This window comes from Lissotriton vulgaris, chromosome 10, assembly GCF_964263255.1.
Source record: "Lissotriton vulgaris chromosome 10, aLisVul1.2, whole genome shotgun sequence".
NCBI classification, from domain to species: domain Eukaryota; kingdom Metazoa; phylum Chordata; class Amphibia; order Caudata; family Salamandridae; genus Lissotriton; species Lissotriton vulgaris.
In genome coordinates this window covers 63,403,874-63,421,487 of record NC_141698.1, presented here as the reverse complement: position 1 = coordinate 63,421,487, position 17,614 = coordinate 63,403,874, and the positions used below count along the sequence as shown (strand labels likewise).

The 17,614-nt window shown below is 47.0% G+C and overlaps 1 protein-coding gene across 1 annotated transcript in view; it reads left to right on the top strand.

The window, feature by feature from the left end:
• The window catches only part of GRID2IP (Grid2 interacting protein), a 321,403-nt gene that overhangs the window by 46,974 nt on the left and 256,815 nt on the right, over positions 1 to 17,614 (top strand). The window lies entirely within an intron of this gene.

The following is a 17,614-nucleotide window of genomic DNA, read 5'->3' as shown; positions in this document are numbered from 1 at the left end:
CACTAAGGGTTTTCCTACTGTACCTTGCTAGTGAGTTGTAGTCAGGGTGTGCTAATCCCTTTAATCTACAACTACTAAGTTCAGTAGAACTTAATATGCTAAGCTTTTGATTTATATGTACCTAAGGTACTTGATGTGATCTTTCAATTTGATGTAAAGATTGCAATGGTAAAACAAACAGCAAGCTCAAATCCGCACCGCTGCACACCAATGTGAGAAGTTGGCCTGATATGTAGTGTTTCCAATTCTGGAACCACTGTGTATCAGTCCAAACAAACCCCAAAGATGTCTGGTTGTAAGTCAACCTTGTTAGACAAGCTATCCTAGTGGTAGCATGGACTAAGCAGCCTTAAAGGCTTAACTTAAGAGGTCGTGTTAAGCGAGCTGTTTTACCACATACAATCCTGTAATCAAATGAAAGGACACCACACAAGTATATATTATAAAAATATATGTATTTATTTCTAAATTACTCCCCAGTACTCTTTATGAGGAAAGGGGCACAAGCGTTAAATCAAAAGCACAGTAAAACATATAAAGTTGCACAATTATGGATGAGGGCGGGTGGCCACTCAGACCATATACTAAAAAAGTGGTATAAGTAACACTTCTCGAACAGTGGTTAGGCCTAGGGCCTAGAGATTCGCTGGGAGCAGTCAGGACTAGCAATGCTGAAGTCGGGAGTAGCCCACCGGAGACGGGTGCAGAACGGAAAGTGCGGCTCGCACCAATGCAATGTCAATGGTGCGTAAAAGTTAGATAAAGTGAATTAAAAGATACTTCCGCTGAACCTAGAGGAACAAAACTTTAGACACAGACCCTAGAGGTGTGTACCAGTGTATGTATACCGGCGTTGCAATGTTACCTCACCCACAGGCCGTGGGTGCACAGGGTCGAAGTGGCGTCGGGTTTTGACACGCAGGCTCTTGGTGCTTGAAGCTGTTGCAGCTGCAGGCGATGTGAAGCAGAAGTGTCCGGTGCGATCCAAGGGTGGATCGAAGTAGAAAAGTACCTGAAAGCAGAGGGGACAGAGTCTGGGTCACTCAGCAGTGACCAGGGTGGAACCAGGACGGAACCAGGCAATGTCGGGCGCAATCAGGTGGTTGTCGATAGGCTTCTCTCCGCTGTCACGTGGGCTCTGGGGCATCTGCGACGTCCAGGAGCAGGTCACGATCTGTCCCACGTAGGCTCTCGCCGTCAGCACCGTCGGCTTCAAGATTGCAGCAAACAACACTTGGCAAAAGCAATCCACGCGGAACCGGGAGATTGCTTATCACTCGAACCAGGAGGGTCAGAGTGGGGGCTCCTTTTCACAGGAGCTGGTGCAGATCTGGAGCAACCAGAAAAGCAAGTCGTATTTTGGTTTTCGTCGGCACAGGGGCCACAAGCCAGCTGGCAAGTGACCGGGCCAACGCGTTGAGCCGCCACAAGCAGAAGGGCCCCACGCAGCACTCGTCGAGTGTGGAGGGGGTAGCTTTGGTGCAAGTGTAGCTCGAGGTGGGGGCTTCTCAGACCCCGGTGCACAGCTTCGAGGATCACTCGTGGGCTGCACGGTCAGCGTCTCGTGGCCTTTTCAAGATGGCGTGCCCCACGCTTCCGGTCGCCTCCACTGGTCTCAGCTCTGCAGGGACTGTGGATCGGGCTGGGAGAAGGCAGGCAAGCTTGATCTCGTCGATCTCTGTCGCTCGAGTTCCGGCGGGAACTGCAACAAAGCAAGGGTCGAGGGCTGGATGTTGCCTGTTTGCACAGGGTGGTCACTCCTTGACCACAAGGGAGATTCTTCAGTCTTCTGCGTTGAGTAGAAAGTCGAAGGGTCCAGAATTCGTTTCTTATGTTTCTTCAGGATGATCTGAGTTGCATTGGCACTGCTCCCACTCTTATTCGAATCTGGTGGGCTGGACATCCTGCTAGGTCCCCCCCTATGGGTGGGACCCAGGAAGGGGGTGGTTACACCCCTTTCCTTTGATCCTGGCCGCGCTGGGACAGGGGCTGGGAGGCCCCAGAACCGGTTTGGCCGGATTATGCAAGGGGCAGCCTTGTGCTCCCCAGGCAGTGTCTGGTTTCTTTGAAACCTCCCTGCTACAATCCACTATCTCCTGTCTGGGGGGGTTTAACACCGCCCTTCGACAGGAAACCCTTTGTCCAGGCCACCATTTGCTGAGTTTCGGTCAGCAGCAGGAGGCCAGACCCGTGTCTGTGGCAGAGGCATCCATTTTGTGGATCTGAGGCTCATTTTAAATCAACCGCGTTTCAGTAAAGTAACATGTCTTATCCCTCTAGAAGGGTGGAATGCTACCCCCGTCGCCAGAACTGGCGAGGGGGTAGTATTCCAATTCGTATGACACCTTACACGACATGTTTTGATAAAGCCAAACCAAAGTTGCTATATAACCGCGAGGATTATAAGGCGCTTAAGAGTATATGGTATGGCATTATCCCAGATCAGCTTAGGGAGTTGTTCCCGACAGCTGCAGACAGGCTCAGCTCATGCCAGAGCTCCATCTCACATAAAACCACGCACTCTGCCTCCAGGATTGATGAGGCCTTCCATAGGAGTGGCTTACAGGCTATATATGTGTCCAGATATAGGTTTAGATATAGGTATACTATATCTAAGCAAGGGGTGAGTACACCCACTTGCCCCAGCTGAGTGATCAGCCAGTTGTGTCAATTTAAGAACCAGCCAGGGGTGGCAAAAGCTATGCTTCAGCCCCTGGTAGGCCTTGGTGGCACCTATGCCCTGAGCACCTATAGTGCATGGTACAGGGGCTGACAAGGAGTCCATTTCCAATTGTGGTATGTACCTATAGCACATGTATTATAAATTTAGAGAGAGAACAGCAGGCTGGGGGTCTGATTAGCAGGCCCACAGCCTCAGTAAGTCGAAAACCAGTGAAGCAAAAAGCAAAAATTGGGGTGACCATAGGATAGCAGACCCTACTCTCCTACAGTCGAGTAGCACACTACTCTGGAACCCAATAAAGGATTAGTGGTGAATTAGTATAGTTGAATATGGAATTTGAGAAGTGAACATGTTAGTCTGTTAATCTTGATTGAAAGAATTAGTGGAGGGATAAAAGAGTGAAGGATTACTTTTTTTAGGTCTTAGCAGTAGAGACTTCTGCTCATAAGCCATAGCTGTAGTGGCGGCCCATGTCATATGTCACACCGTTTGCATGTCCTGGATTTTTTGCCAACACTACATTGCATTCTGGGACTTATAGTTTTACAAGCATGGCTCTGTCTATGGGGGCTAGCAGTCACAACCAGCAGCTTTCCCTTTCATGTCCCTACATCGTTCTTACTAACCATGGTCTTGGGGTTTATGTACAGGGAACAGGAAGAGAAAGTAGCAAGTTATCAGAACCCTCTCCACTTTCTGTAGTTTTCACTCCTTGTCCGTTTTTTAGACACTCAGGAGCAAACATGAGGCTGTTGGGACATGGGATTAACCTTGTTATGTCATCAGGGGTGAGAGAGTCACTGGTGTGACTTCTGCAGCCCCGGCATTCTGATGAATGTATGTGTGGGCTTCAAAACACCCACATGCAACACACTGGTGCTAAAAAGCCAAGACTTGCTGGAGGTGTTGCATGTCACGTGGGACCCTCAATAGTTATATTAAGCAGACTGGCTGATGGGGGAAGTGTAGAGGAAGTGTAGACTATGTTTCTAGCAGGGCTGCTACAAGATGGGGAGCAGTGACTCGTGTTTAACTAAAGCCCCACTGTTTAGAGCCTCGCACCAACACTAAATGTATTTATATATTACAAAAGTAAGCCCTACCTGTTTAGGTATGGCGTTAGATTTATATTTAAATTATATATATATATCTATATCTATCCATCTATATATATATATATATATATATATATATATATATATATATATATATATATATATATATATGTATATGTATATATTTCACCTCCCAAGTAGACAAACTACCAGTGACGAGACTTTGTGCAGACCAAAGTGTTTATTTTATGTCGCCCTCGGACGCGTTTCGCCTGACCAGCAGGCTTGCTCATCGATACTTCAGTGAATTTCAATCGCCATTTTTAAGAAAGAAAGTGCACCCAAACCAGTCATGTGATTAGAACTACAAACTGACTGACAGTGAAAACAGACTCGTAGTTTTTACAATATATGCCATTTGCACATTTCAAATTGCTCACTACTTTCATTAAACTTGCCTCCATGTCCAAGTAAAAAAGCTTTAGTTGTAATATAGCATAGTTAGATCATTTTTTACAATATATACATTTTAAACATTTCATTTCGTATCCGGGTAGGCTCGGACGCTTTACAGATTAAATAACCGCTTAGTGCATGTTTTCTGAGTCGCGCCGAAACTATGCATTACATGAAAGCTTTGTATTAAGCCTGTGGTGGGCGTATACTTAACACATGATAGTTGGGCATTGTAGTGATATATATATATATATTGAAAGAAATCCAGTAAGTTTAACAGAATCCAGACGAGCCCATAATCCTTTTCAGATGTTTATTTCGGCACAGCAAGCGATCGAGGATAACGCGTTTCGAACAACCCTGGTTGTTCTTGGTTACATTTTTGACGGAAAGGACACCGAGCCAGCGAGTGAGGGCTTCGTCAGACGGACGTCGCCGTCTTCACATGAAACAACAGAATTCCAGTAAGTTTAACAGAATCCAGACGAGCCCATAATCCTTTTCAGAAGTTTATTTCGGCACAGCAAGCGATCGAGGATAGCGTGTTTCGTGGTTGTTCTTGGTCACATATATATATATATACTATACTTAAATTTAGGGACTTTCAGACAGCCCTCTTCATCTATTCGTCTATTGTTGCGTCATTAACATTTTCCATCTGCCCAATATAGAATGGGGCTGTGGATCAGTCACTTTCAGCCACTGGCATTCACAAGGAGAACACCCATGCACAAAGCCATGAACAACTATGGCACTATATTGTTAGCCTTAGCCCTTGGAGGATGTGAAGAATATTGAGAATTCATAATAGTACCATGCATGCGGCATAATAAAACGCACTCGCAACTAATTTGTGGCTAAAATATGTTGCAAGTTTATTCCAAAGGTTGGGTTAGCTTATAGCTGTGCGCTTTACAAATACCCCCTATAACATAACATAACAGGTGTTAGTGGTGAGTTCATCGAGCAGTTGACACATCCTGAGAAAGATGGAGCCGCCCTGTTGGTAGTATGAACACCAGTGACCTTAGATCAGGGTTTTTCAATCTTTTGACTTCTGTGGACCCCACTTAATCATTACTGGAACTGGCCGGCGACCTCCACTGAATGATTTTGGAATCCAGAGCCCCCACTGAGACATTACTGGAAACGGGGATCTCAGCTTAAAAAGTTTCAGTGATTTGAACCACAAAACAATACACAAAAAATACAGAAACAAGCATTCAAACAAAAACAAAAATTATGAGATATTGTATTTAATTCATAAATAAATATGTAAAAAATAAATTCAATTGAGGCTACTCGTCGTCCATTCAATACTCTGTTCTGCTCTCACAAATAAATCTGAGGATTTTGACTAAATTTTCAGCCTCAAATTTCAAACTCCTTCACATTTACAGAACGTTTTAAAGTGTTCACTTTTGCTTCTTTATTTATATATACTTTATTAATCTGTTAATATTATTTCATTTTCTAAGCAGTTGTGGACCCCCAAGTGTTCCCGGACCACAAGTTAACACCCATTGCCTTAGATTCTTTACAGCTCATTCACTTTGTCGGTTGCCTCTCTACCTATACTTTCCTTTTCGCGTCATGCTCCTGATAAGTTACAGCGAGATCCAGGACAGTCTCCGCAGTTGCTCAGGATTTCGAGAGGGATTGAGGAGTGCAGTCACATCATCTCAAACCCTGCAGTAGGGAGTACCTTTGACTTGAGTAGTTCGGCTTTGGCTCCAAGATCCACCATCTGGAACCCTTTGTAGTTGTTTGAAGCTATAGGACCGCCCTGTAACTCTACCTTGCAATGCCGAAGGAAACCATCACATGAATTCTTGTTCTCCTTTTACCTTGTATGTATCCAGGTAGGGTGTGTGGGTGGGAACACTGACCACAAAGTTGACCCTTAATATACCCCCCTTAATACACCCCCTTCTGTCCTCCCTCCTCACCTCGTGATGCCACAAAGAAATAATCAGGGTGGGAGCCCTTTCACCCTACATCCCATCATTGTCGACAGCGCAAAAGCCCTTGGTGTCATTCTAGACAAAAAACTCAATCTAACTCCCCAAATCAATTCTGTTGCAAAATCTGCTCGTTACCAACTGCGCCTTCTTTGGGGAATCCGTCGCTTCTTCCCGGAGCAGGACCTTATAACCCTGGTGCAATCGCTGGTCCTCTCCAGACTAGGCTACTGCAATTCTCTTCTTACTGGCCTCCCCAAATCTCACCTGTCCCCACTTAAGTCTGTCTTGTATTCAGCAGCTCGTTTCATTTATGGGGCCAAAAGAAGCGATCACATCACACCGATGTTATCCACCCTCTGCTGGCTTCCCTTCGAGGCTAGAGCTATCTACAAGACCGCTTGTATCACTCCTCCTCTCCCCGCTACCTGGCGAATAAACTGAAACTCTCTGGAGGCTCTAGACCTTCACGCAATGCGGAGAATCTACTGCTTGAACCCCCCACTTTCAAGAAGAAAAGAACAATGGCCCAATCCTTTTCAGGCAACACAGTGAGAATCTCGAACTCCTTTCCGCCTCAGCTCCGGACCACCGCCTCCTCCCAGGCCTTCAAAAGGGACCTCAAAGTTCTCCTCCTCCAGAGACACCTCCAAAAGTAATTCACGTCCTCTTGCTATTTGGAGGAAGACTTCCCACTACTGATAATTTCTACTTTCCATGACCATGGTAGTGCCTTCCCAGTGTATTCCTGTGGTTGGAGTGTCTGCCTTTTTGCAGTATTTTCCATGTACTTGTGTTCGGTGCCCTTTTGTAACATGCACACACCACTTTGCCCTTGTAACACACGGTTGCTACCTCTCACATGTTTTTACCTTTGATACTTGCACAAGTGCCACCTTTGCCTACGGAACGCTTGTTCCTGTGCCTGAGTAACTAGCACTTATTGCAGTATTATACCTCAAATTATACTTTGTTTTCTCTTATAACTGCACACTTGTCACTTTTCCTCTTGTGCACTTTTGACTACCCCATGTATTTTTGGTTGCTCGCAATTTTTACTACCTCATGTATTTTGTTTGCTCACAATTGTCACTATTACCTTTTCTACCTCATGTATTTTTGGTTGCTCTCAATTTTTACTACCTCAAGTATTTTGTTTGCTCACGATTGTCATTATTACCCTTACTACCTCATGTATTTTTGGTTGCTCACAATTTTTACTACCTCAAGTATTTTGTTTGCTCACGATTGTCATTATTACCCTTACTACCTCATGTATTTTGTTTGCTCACAATTGTCACTATTACCTTTTCTACCTCATGTATTTTTGGTTGCTCTCAATTTTTACTACCTCATGTATTTTGTTTGCTCACAATTGTCACTATTACCTTATGTAACGTAACGTAACGTATGCTTTTGTAATCTGTTCTTTTGTAATGTTTTCTCATTATGTTTCATTTCTGTTCCTAATGTGAAGCGCTCTGACGCCTTCGGGTAAAGTCCGCGCTATATAAAAATGCATAAATAAAATAAATAAAAAATAAACAGTGGCTCTTACTGCCTCACTTGGGCTCCGGCTCAAATTCTGTCTAGCAGGGGAGCAACACTAAGGTGCTGTCTCATCTATTTTGCCCTGCGGTTGGCTTGACCAGCTGCAATGGGTGCTTTTTTAATCCAAATGAATATTTTTTCTTTAAGTCAATGTTTATTTTTAAATAGATGGGCGGCCCGCATCTTCCCAAGCAATGTTTTTCAAAAAACACGATAAAACAAAACTACTTTGGCAAAGCTCAAATGCTAATGGCCAGCTTCTTACCCAATGGCGTTGACAATGCTTGTTTTATGATGTATCCCAGATGAGACAGGACATGTCAGCAGTGACTAGGTGGCGCCCTAGGTTGATGCTAATTCAAAATGTGTCATTTTTAGGTCGAGCTGATGTGGCATTCATGCGAAGCATGAATGCATCAGCTCGACAACTTATGCTGCCCGTATTTAGGAGAGCGGACAGCTATCAGACGCGCGCTTTCCCATTGTCAGATTTCACCTCGGGAGCGCGCGTCTGATAGCTGCGCATGCGCTGTGCAAGCCCTGGCTCTCACACAGACACAGGCAGCCCCCACCCCTCTGCATGCACGCACGCACACACACACAGGCGCAAGCCCTCGCTCACACACAGACACAGGCAGCCCCCACCCCTCTGCATGCACGCACGCACACACACACAGGCGCGTGCATGCACACGCAGGCACACTATCCCCTGCCTCGCATTCTCTCAATCACACACAGTCACGCATGCGCACACACATGCACACACACACACACACACACGCACGCACACATGCATACACACACAGGCCTTCACATTAGCCCTGGCCCCCCCTCCCCTGCCCTCCCCTCCCACTCACCGGGCTCTTTCGGCGTGTTCCGTGTCTCCTCTTCAGCGCTGGTCGGAGTCGGCCGGCTTCACTGCTTCCTCGGCGGCGGCGGCGGGCGGAACTTCCTGCTGGATTGCAGGCCCCGCCCCCGTCTCGGCCAAAAGTGCCTGACTTCCGGTTTTCACGGAGCAGGGCTGCGGCGGTGATTTCGAATGCTCTACGTTATTGAATGGACGCAATTTACAGCACATCGTCACAATTGACGACGTCAAGCACGTAGACACCGGTGCAAGGTCACGCAGGGGGTCAAGAAACGTAACTCCATTTTGTAAAACCGGTAACCTAGCAACATACAGGAAGCACATCGGAACTCTTCCGTTAAATAAATGTAAGTACTAACAAAGCTGAATTACTCATCAGTGACACGCACACTGCGTGTCATTTTGGCAAACCATTAGTGACGCACACAAGGTGTCATTCCGGAAAACATTACCTCATCAGTGACACGCACACTGCGTGTCATTTCGACAAACCATCTGTGACACTTGTTTTTACAGCGTTCCATAAGTAAGGTTAACAACCCCCCACATACACACACACACAGACACAGCCCCTTGCATGCAGTTTATAAACGTAGCCCTTTGCATGCTGCTGTAAAGTAGGTTTATAAACTACACAGGGGAGGTGGGGTTGATTGACTGCATCTTGGAAGACCTTGTTTACCTCACTTTTAGGAAGGAAGCTGACTCGTGGTATCACAGAAATGTAAATATCGGGGTCACCACCAGCCCGAAGCATAGTTTTTTTGTGGCAAGATTTCAACTGGAGGCGTTCTGGTTACTCGCAGCAGGTGCATTAGCCGACAGAATTTTCTCTTGGCACGTTTCTCGCTGGATCGGCGTGACATCAACCTGTGCGTTGATTGGGTGCAATTTATCCGTGTAGTGCTGCAGGCTGCAATTTCGAGAGATGCCCCCTCTAGATAAACCTACCATATGGGTGGTTAATCTGTAATGCTGTGGACGTGACATCCTCCGCCTGGCTGAGAGATGTCTCTCCTCAGTTGTAAAAAAAGAGAGATTACAAGTCAGCCAACGGTGCTTGCAGTATTATGCACACTCCTGCACAGACAGGGCTCTCGAACGCTTGCGGCGCGCTGTTGCAAGGGCCCTGCGACCTCAAGGCGCTTTGCTAAGCCAGCCACCCGGCCATTAACATGCAGGTTGTCCAAAGTCCAGCGCGGTGAGGCAGGCAATCCGCTGTCATCCAGCTGTTACCATTCAAGAGGCACTTGCCGCAGCGGCGTAAGTGCACTTCAGCACAGGAAGTTATCTCCAAGGCCAGGCCAGGCAAACAGGATAAGCACACTCGAGTCTGCCAATAGTGCCTCTCACTCTGCCTCCGTCCCAAGAAGTCCCCTTTTTAGATACACCCTGGCAAGACTTTTTATTTTAAAGGCTTTATGCTTCTTAATAAGTTCCTTCCGTTTATAAATGTCTTTATTTTCATGTCCTTCTGTGAAACCTCTTGCCAGAGTGGCACCATTTTGAAAATCCGCTGTGAGTTATTTTTTCCAAAGGTCTGACTTTCTTCTCTTTTGCCTGACTTGTTGCGGACTCTCCCCAGCCCCACTAGCATCTCAGAGGTCTCCTTGATAGGACTTTACATGGTTTAGTACCTCTTCACCCTCTTTTTACGGTTCACTGTTAATGCAATAGGTCTCGCATTATTAAAGTTTAAGCTATTGGCATTGTAAATGACAATGCCTTTTATTTGTTTGCATCGGTGCATAAACACGCACTTTGTACTTCTAGTCCATGCTTATGAGAAGCAAGGCTGGCAGTCTCTTTTACTGCCAGCCTTGCTCAGTGTAAGCATGGACTATACGTTCAAAGTGCATGTTTATGCACCGATTGCAGGTTTTAAAAACAAATGAATAAAAGACATTGTCATTTACAATGCCAATAGCTCAAACTTTAATAATGCGAGACCTATTGCATTGTAAATGCTTGTTTATTTTTATTTTGAATGAGGTGCTTATAGTACCAGAAAACTGGAGAGAGTCCCTGCATTACATTAGTAACCTGGACCACACAAAACCTTCTGATGGGCCTAAAACGTGTGACTGTCCAGAAAGGCAGGTCTAGGGCTTGGACAGAGTCAGCTGCATGTTTTGTGAAGGATGAGACATCAGGACACCTTGTTTTTAGTCTATGGGCATGTTTGGTCACAATGGTGTCTTAGTTCAGTGTGTCCAGCATAGGCAAATTAAGACTACGACTCCCAGAAGGCATTATTTTGGTAAATAAAAGGCCAGACCAGGACTGGGGAGGGGTAGCACCCCCTCAGCCAAGTTTCCATGTTTATTAAAAAATAAATTCAGGACTCACTGTCATTTTCTTTCGATTAGACTCCCTGAACTCTCACGATATCTCTCAGCTAGTAAAACGAATAGCGTTTTAGCCTACATTAAGTATTGTTATGGTAGTTTAACCAGGGCTTTCAGTGGGCCGGGTCCTGCCGGAGCTCAGCACCGGCAGTTCTAAAAAGCAGGTGCCGAAACGGGTCCCTATCGGGATCTTCATTTTTGCCCTCACCATCAGGGTGAAAAAAAATCTTAACTCTGCAGCAATACCACCGCTCAAAGCCTTTGAGGTAACTTCAAAGAGACTCCTTATGGTTCTTTCACAGTCTCATCATTTCAGAACTGAAGCATTTTCAGTATGCTTTACTATGAAGCCGTGGTTGTTGCTCATTTGTTATGCAACTAACAACCATTGACAAAGCCAATAGACCTGGCTTGTTGTAGGTGTAATGTTACTTGTATTATATATCTGAATGCCATGACAGAAGCAGCAAAAGACCTCTCCAGCGGTACACTATGCTAAGCACAGATTTTTAGCTTACTTTTTAAGCCACGCCCCAATTACATCGGCCACGCCCCTTTGAGAGACCCCCAGTGTTTTTCATCCCACTTAAAGCCCTGGGTTTAACACATCCATAGACCATAATACTGCACGCGTTCCTCTAGTGAGAGCCTCGAAAGGTCAGGTGGGTGTTACAGCGAGATTGGGGTGGTCTTCTTGAACATTATTTTCCCGTGACATCGTGACGCGCACTGACGCAGAACCCTTATCTTTGTTCTCCCGGTTTAACTCAGCGAACGGCTTTCTGCGCTAAAATGATCTTTTTTCAGTGGCTGCACGCGTCAAGTTACACGTTGGGTGTGAATCTCGCAGCTGAGCTGTGAATCCTCACATTTCTGCTGTAACAATGGCTCTCGGTGTGACGCCGCCCTCGCAGTCAGGCCCTGGGCCTCCCAGGGTTCAATGGCGGCCGCTGTGCGCGCAGCGAGGGCCCAACGAGGCACAGACCATGGGGGGGGGGGCTGCGCGCGATGTATATAATATTCCAGGTTCTGCAGCAGTGGTCACTTCAGGCAACCTCCACGCTGTGCACCGGTGAAGGGCCTTGTTTATGCTCAGAGTTTCTTTGGAGACGACATGAACATTTTTCACAGAAACGCTGCAAACAAGCATTTGCAATGCAATAGGTCTCGCATTAATTACGTTTGAGCTATTGGCATTGCTAAATATTGCAACACCAATTGCAACAAAAGTCTATAAATTGTAGGCCCAAAAAATGTGTATTTATTTTTGTAGCAATTGTGGCATGCTGCGCTTTAGATGAATATGTTTAAAAGTAGAGTGCGCCATACTGCGATTGCTACAATAGTTAATTGTGAATGCGTTAACAATTGATGTGTGCACTGATGGCTGGTGGTGTGTGTGCCTGTAGAAATTGTGCACTGATGGCTGGTGGTGTGTGTGCCTGGTGGAAGTGTACACTGCAGGCTGGTGGTGTGTGTGTGCCTGGTGGAAGCGTGCATTGACGGCTGGTGGTGTGTGTGCCTGGTGAAAGCATGCTCTGACGGCTGGTGGTGTTTGCCAAGCGTGCACTGACGGCTGGTGGTGTGTGTGTGCCTGGTGAAAGCTTGCACTGGCGGCTGGTGGTGTGTGTATGCCTGGTGAAAGCGTGCACTGATGGCTGGTGTGTGTGATGCCTGGTGAAAGCATGCACTGACGTCTGTTGGTGTGTGCCTGGTGGAAGCGTGCACTGACGGCTGGTGGTGTTTGTGCCTGGTGAAAGCGTTCACTGCTGACTGATGGTGTCTGGTGAAAGTGTGCACTGACGGTGTGGTTGTGTGTGTGTGGTTGTGTGTGTGTGGTTGTGGTGTGTGTGGTTGTGTGTGTGTTGATGTGTGTGTGGTTGTGTGTGTGTGCTTGTAGTTGTTTGTGTGGTTGGGTGTAGTTGTTTGTGTGTGTGTGATTGTGTGTGTGTGTGTGTGTGTGTGTGTTTGTGTGTGTGTGTGTGTGTTTGTGTGTGTGTGGTTGTGTGTGAGTGTGTGTGTGTGGGGTTATGCTTGTGTGTGTGATTGTGTGGTTGTGTGTGTGTGGTTGTATGTGTGGTTGTGTGTGTGTGGTGTGTGTGTGGTTGTGTGTGGTTGTGTGTCTGGTTGTGTGTCTGGTTGGTTGTGGCTGTGGTTGTATGCATGTGTGGTTGGGTGTGCAAGACATAGGCCAGGCCTGGCGTAACTCAGGTAAGAGTTCATGCAGAAGGTATGACCCCAAAACCTCTGATGCACAGATAGGAAGACGCAGAATGGAGAGGAGAAGAACCTGCAGAGGACTAGGAAACAAGTCCCGCCAGTCATACCACAATGACTCAGGGAGTGACAGCTGTTGCAAAGCTGAAGAACACAACCCATGCTGCAAATGTAGTAGTTGCGACATTAAAAATATATAATACAACCTTGCAAGACAGTGGCCTTTTGGGACCCGTGCAGGACCAACCTGCCCCTATGGCGCGTGCAACCCAGACCCCATGTGCCTAGTCCTCCTGTCTGTGTCTGTACCCACAGCCCCATTATGTGAAAAGGATATTTTGTATAAAAAGTGATAACGGCCAAACCAGTGTACCGAGTCATGTAGGCCTGGTTTGTAATGCAGGAAAAAAGGGTGGTATCTCAGTTTCCTTTTTACAGCAGACAGGCCATAAAAGGGCTGGATTAAGAAGGCTATGTAGGGAGGAGCCAAGATGGCGACCTGATCGGAAGTGTATTCCCTCGGCTCCGGAGACCGTCTCCTTCTTTGTGACTATCCTGCCGGTGATCCTGCTTTTTAGAAGACACGACGTGGAAGCCGATGTGCCCAGGCGTCCTGCGGTGTAATTCTGAGGCTTGCGACTCTTTGCAAGTGGGAGAAATGTCTGACTGAAGTTTGCGGCCCGCAGCGGACCCGAGTCCGGGGCCTCGAGTGGACGCTGGGGCCGGCTGCCGGGTGATAAACACCGGGCGTCAGTAGCGGCTTTGACCCGGTCGGACCATTTACAATAGACGCGGCCGAAGTTGGAACGTGAGCTCCTTTGGACTGCAGGTATTGCGTTGGTTGTGCCTGGCGATCTATCCGCAGAGATTGCATGAGTGCAGATGTCCATACCGCGACTACGGACGAGTGCTTGAACACTGCCCTGCTAGCGGCGGGAGGCTCCCGATCTTTCTACCCCCTCAATGTCGGGCGGAGCGGCTTGCTTCTGGGGCAATGTTTACGGCCTCTTTTTAGACCTGCTTAACGCCTTTCCTCGAGCTGGACGCCTTTAGCCAATATCAGCGGCCCTGCACTACTCGAGGTGTTTCCAGTGGTGATCACGAAGTGCACAATGGAGGGCAGCTTCGGAGAGCCTGTGTCATGGAGTGATGGTGGATGTGTGATGCGAGACGACTTGACCGGGAGGGCACATGGAACTGCTCGGGGCTATGGAGATCTATTGGCGGCTATTGTCTCCCTTCACTCCGAAGTGCTACACTCTGCACAAACCCTGATCAACAAGGTGGACGTTCTAATAAGTGATCGTGGATGCTCTAAAATGGCCGCCTCGTCAGACCGTAGCGGGGTTCTTTGTTCTACATCTGACCGCGACAAGATGGCGGCGTTGCGCAGCGGTGCCTGCCCAGCGACCCCAGACCCCAGGGTGCCTCTTGCTACTGCTGATTATTGCCCTGGCCGAAGTGGAAAGCACGGACTGCAATCACGACGAGTGTTCTCTCCAGCACTGTATCTCCCTCTACCCGGAGATCGCTCCAGAAGGGGCCTGACACTGAGACTTTCATCCTTGGATCGATTTCGCTCTGTGCCACGGGTGTGGCGTACTCTTGGCCCAGCTTGTTCTCATTGGCCCTGTATGTACGGGACATGGTTGAGTGCTCCAGTCGATGTTCCCCGTTTGGACTATCGTGCACATCTCCCTGGATTCTCTGGGTTTCCGTGGTTAGCAGTGGTGGCGGAGAGAGAAGGGGCCAGGGGTGAACGTTTGTTATTATGGTCTGGGGATCTCCTGTTGCTGACCTGGGCATGTGGGTGGTGTGTCGCTGCCTTTGACTGCGCTATGTGTCGATTCTGCATCTCTAATTTATCCTGATTGTACTGCTTAATACCAGCGGGCTTTTTACTCTGTGTTGTTGTTGGACTTGCGGGACGGTGGAGCCGGGGGACGGGCGGTGGGCTCCTCCCCACCTTTCTTTATTTTTGAGAGTTATAGATTAGGATTCTTTTCTTACTCTCTATATTTCGGGACTCCTTTTACTGGGCGACAGGCACACTGCTAAGGGGGGTTGGGCCGTAGCCAGCTGCAGGGGTGCAGGGTGGGGGGTTGATAGGGGGGGTTTTCTGTTTTTCCTTTTAGGTTCTATGGGCCTTCTATTCTTTTTCTTTTTTCCTTTTCTGGGTTTAGACGTTTTGCATGTGTGGTAGGCAGCGAATCTGGCATTTTATTACGGTTCCTATTTGTCAATCCTGTTCCTACGACGCCAGATCCAACTCGTTGTTCTTCGATATCCTGCTCTTGTCTATCCTACAGAAAAAATCTTTAAAATTAGACCTCATTATTCTTGTTACATGTCCTTAGCACCTTTTCTGTTGCAATGTACTGTACTTGCTAGCCCTCGGCCTCGTTGCTGGATTGTATGTGCGTTTTTTGTCAATAAAGGTCTTCCAAAAATTAAAAAAAAAAAAAAGAAGAAGGCTATGTAGAATTATACGCATTAAGAGAATCCAAGTTTGGCAATGAACGCCATAACATAATGGATGTGGTATGCATTATCATACAGAATCATATTTCCAGATCGACCTGGCCAGGACAGGGACCGGTCGGTGGAAAGAGTGAGACTACACTAAAGGGAAGGGGTGCAGGGACACACCAGTGCCGCAGGGGCAGCCTGGCCCGCACCGTGGTTCTTGAGGATATCCCATCACCCAGGAGACAGTGGTTGACTGAGGGGGTTGTGGGGTGGGACGACTGCTGCAAACAAACACAATTTTAAAAAAAAGCAAAACCTCATATAAAAAAGAATCCAAACCTCGAGCAGAAACGGCTAAAATCAAGGAATTATTTAGGTTTATCAACAGTTAGGTAGCAACCGGGGTAGAGAGCAAAAAAGGTGAAACAGCAGCGCCAACGAAAGAGGACCTCACGCAGACTAATGGGTGCTATTAGGAGAGAAGTGCACGTGAGCGGAAAGAAACCTGGCGCCTAATGTATACCACGGTCAAAAGGCAAGAAACAAACGAACAGAAGGTCAGAGTTTCTGGAAGGAAACACTGCAGTCCAATGATGACAACATGAGCACAGCCCAGGCTCGCCCGAGCACACATTTAACATTGAAGCATATGCTTAACCTGTCCGCATACTTGAGGTCAATACATATACATATGAAATTTAATTGTGTTTATTGCCATAGCTGTTATATCTAGAACGTTTTTAACTCACTAAATCCTCATGCCGGGCTCAGTGAATATATGCTTGCTTCTTTTATAAGTGGCTGGTGCTCATGGCGGGTACGATGGAAACGGAGAGGCTAATTTCTCACATGAGCCGGGAGCCCATTGGTTTTCTCAAAGCCATCACCCCTCTGGCGTCGACTCGATAAAATCCAATTCCAAACCATGTGTTACTGTGGGTTTCAGGCAGCAAGGAGGCGGTTAGGGTGTGTGAAAGGTCGATTCAGTAATATGCAAAGCACAAACACGGTTACGCATTACGCAACTGTGCCAACCCCTTGGTCATGACTGAAAGAAGCCCTGAGTAACGAAGGGCCTCTTCTCTGGGGCACTTGGTTGAGAAGGGAAAGATACACAAGTGGGTGATGAGAGGAGAATGGAGGCTGTAAGGAGCTGCATGCTCGGTCACTCGAAGAGCCTGTCCGTTGTCCGGCAACCAGCCTACAACAAAGCGCTGCCGGCGCCCGACACCAAAGTGAGACACAGCCCACTGAACGAGACAAAGGCAACTCCATGCAGACCTGGGAGCCTGAACACCACGCGTGACTCCCGCAGGGCTCTGCAAGAATGTGCTGTGCAAGTGCAGTCTACTACTAGAAAGCAAGCATGCTTTGAGCGCGGTGTCTGTGGCAATTCAAAACAAAAAAACACAGTGAACAGCCTGAAAGAAAAAAAGGGCCCCACATGGCATATATCGATAAGAATTAACAAGTGACACCACCGTCAGCTCAAGGCGAGATCTAAATTCTGAAATGAAACCTTGGAAAGAAGATGCCACAGACCAATGGAGAATGCCTGGTGCCCGTTCATAAGTGGGTCAGGTTGGTTCAGGTGCACCAGGAACCATCGCAATATAAGAAACAGCTGGAAAATAAATAGAGCACAGTGTTGCAGCTGAGAGATAAGTTAACTAAAGTGAGACTTATCTGCTTCCCTAATGCCTTCTTGTATAAGAATGTCAACATCCAAGTTTCGTTGTTGTTGGAATAGATGCAAGTTTGAAAATCTTCACTGAGTCGATTAATACAAAATAAATGTAGTTCTACAAAAGTAAGAGACACGTTCTAATAAAAAGGTATTTCGATAAGCAACAAATTTTGGAACTTTCAAGAACAACATAGCGCGATCTTAGGTAAAACTCATTAAAAACAATTACGACATCAGAATATGTCCCATCTATTCATTTGTTTGGCTTGTCCAAACATTCGGTCGAAGTGTTTAGGTAACAAGCAGTGCCAACAATTGC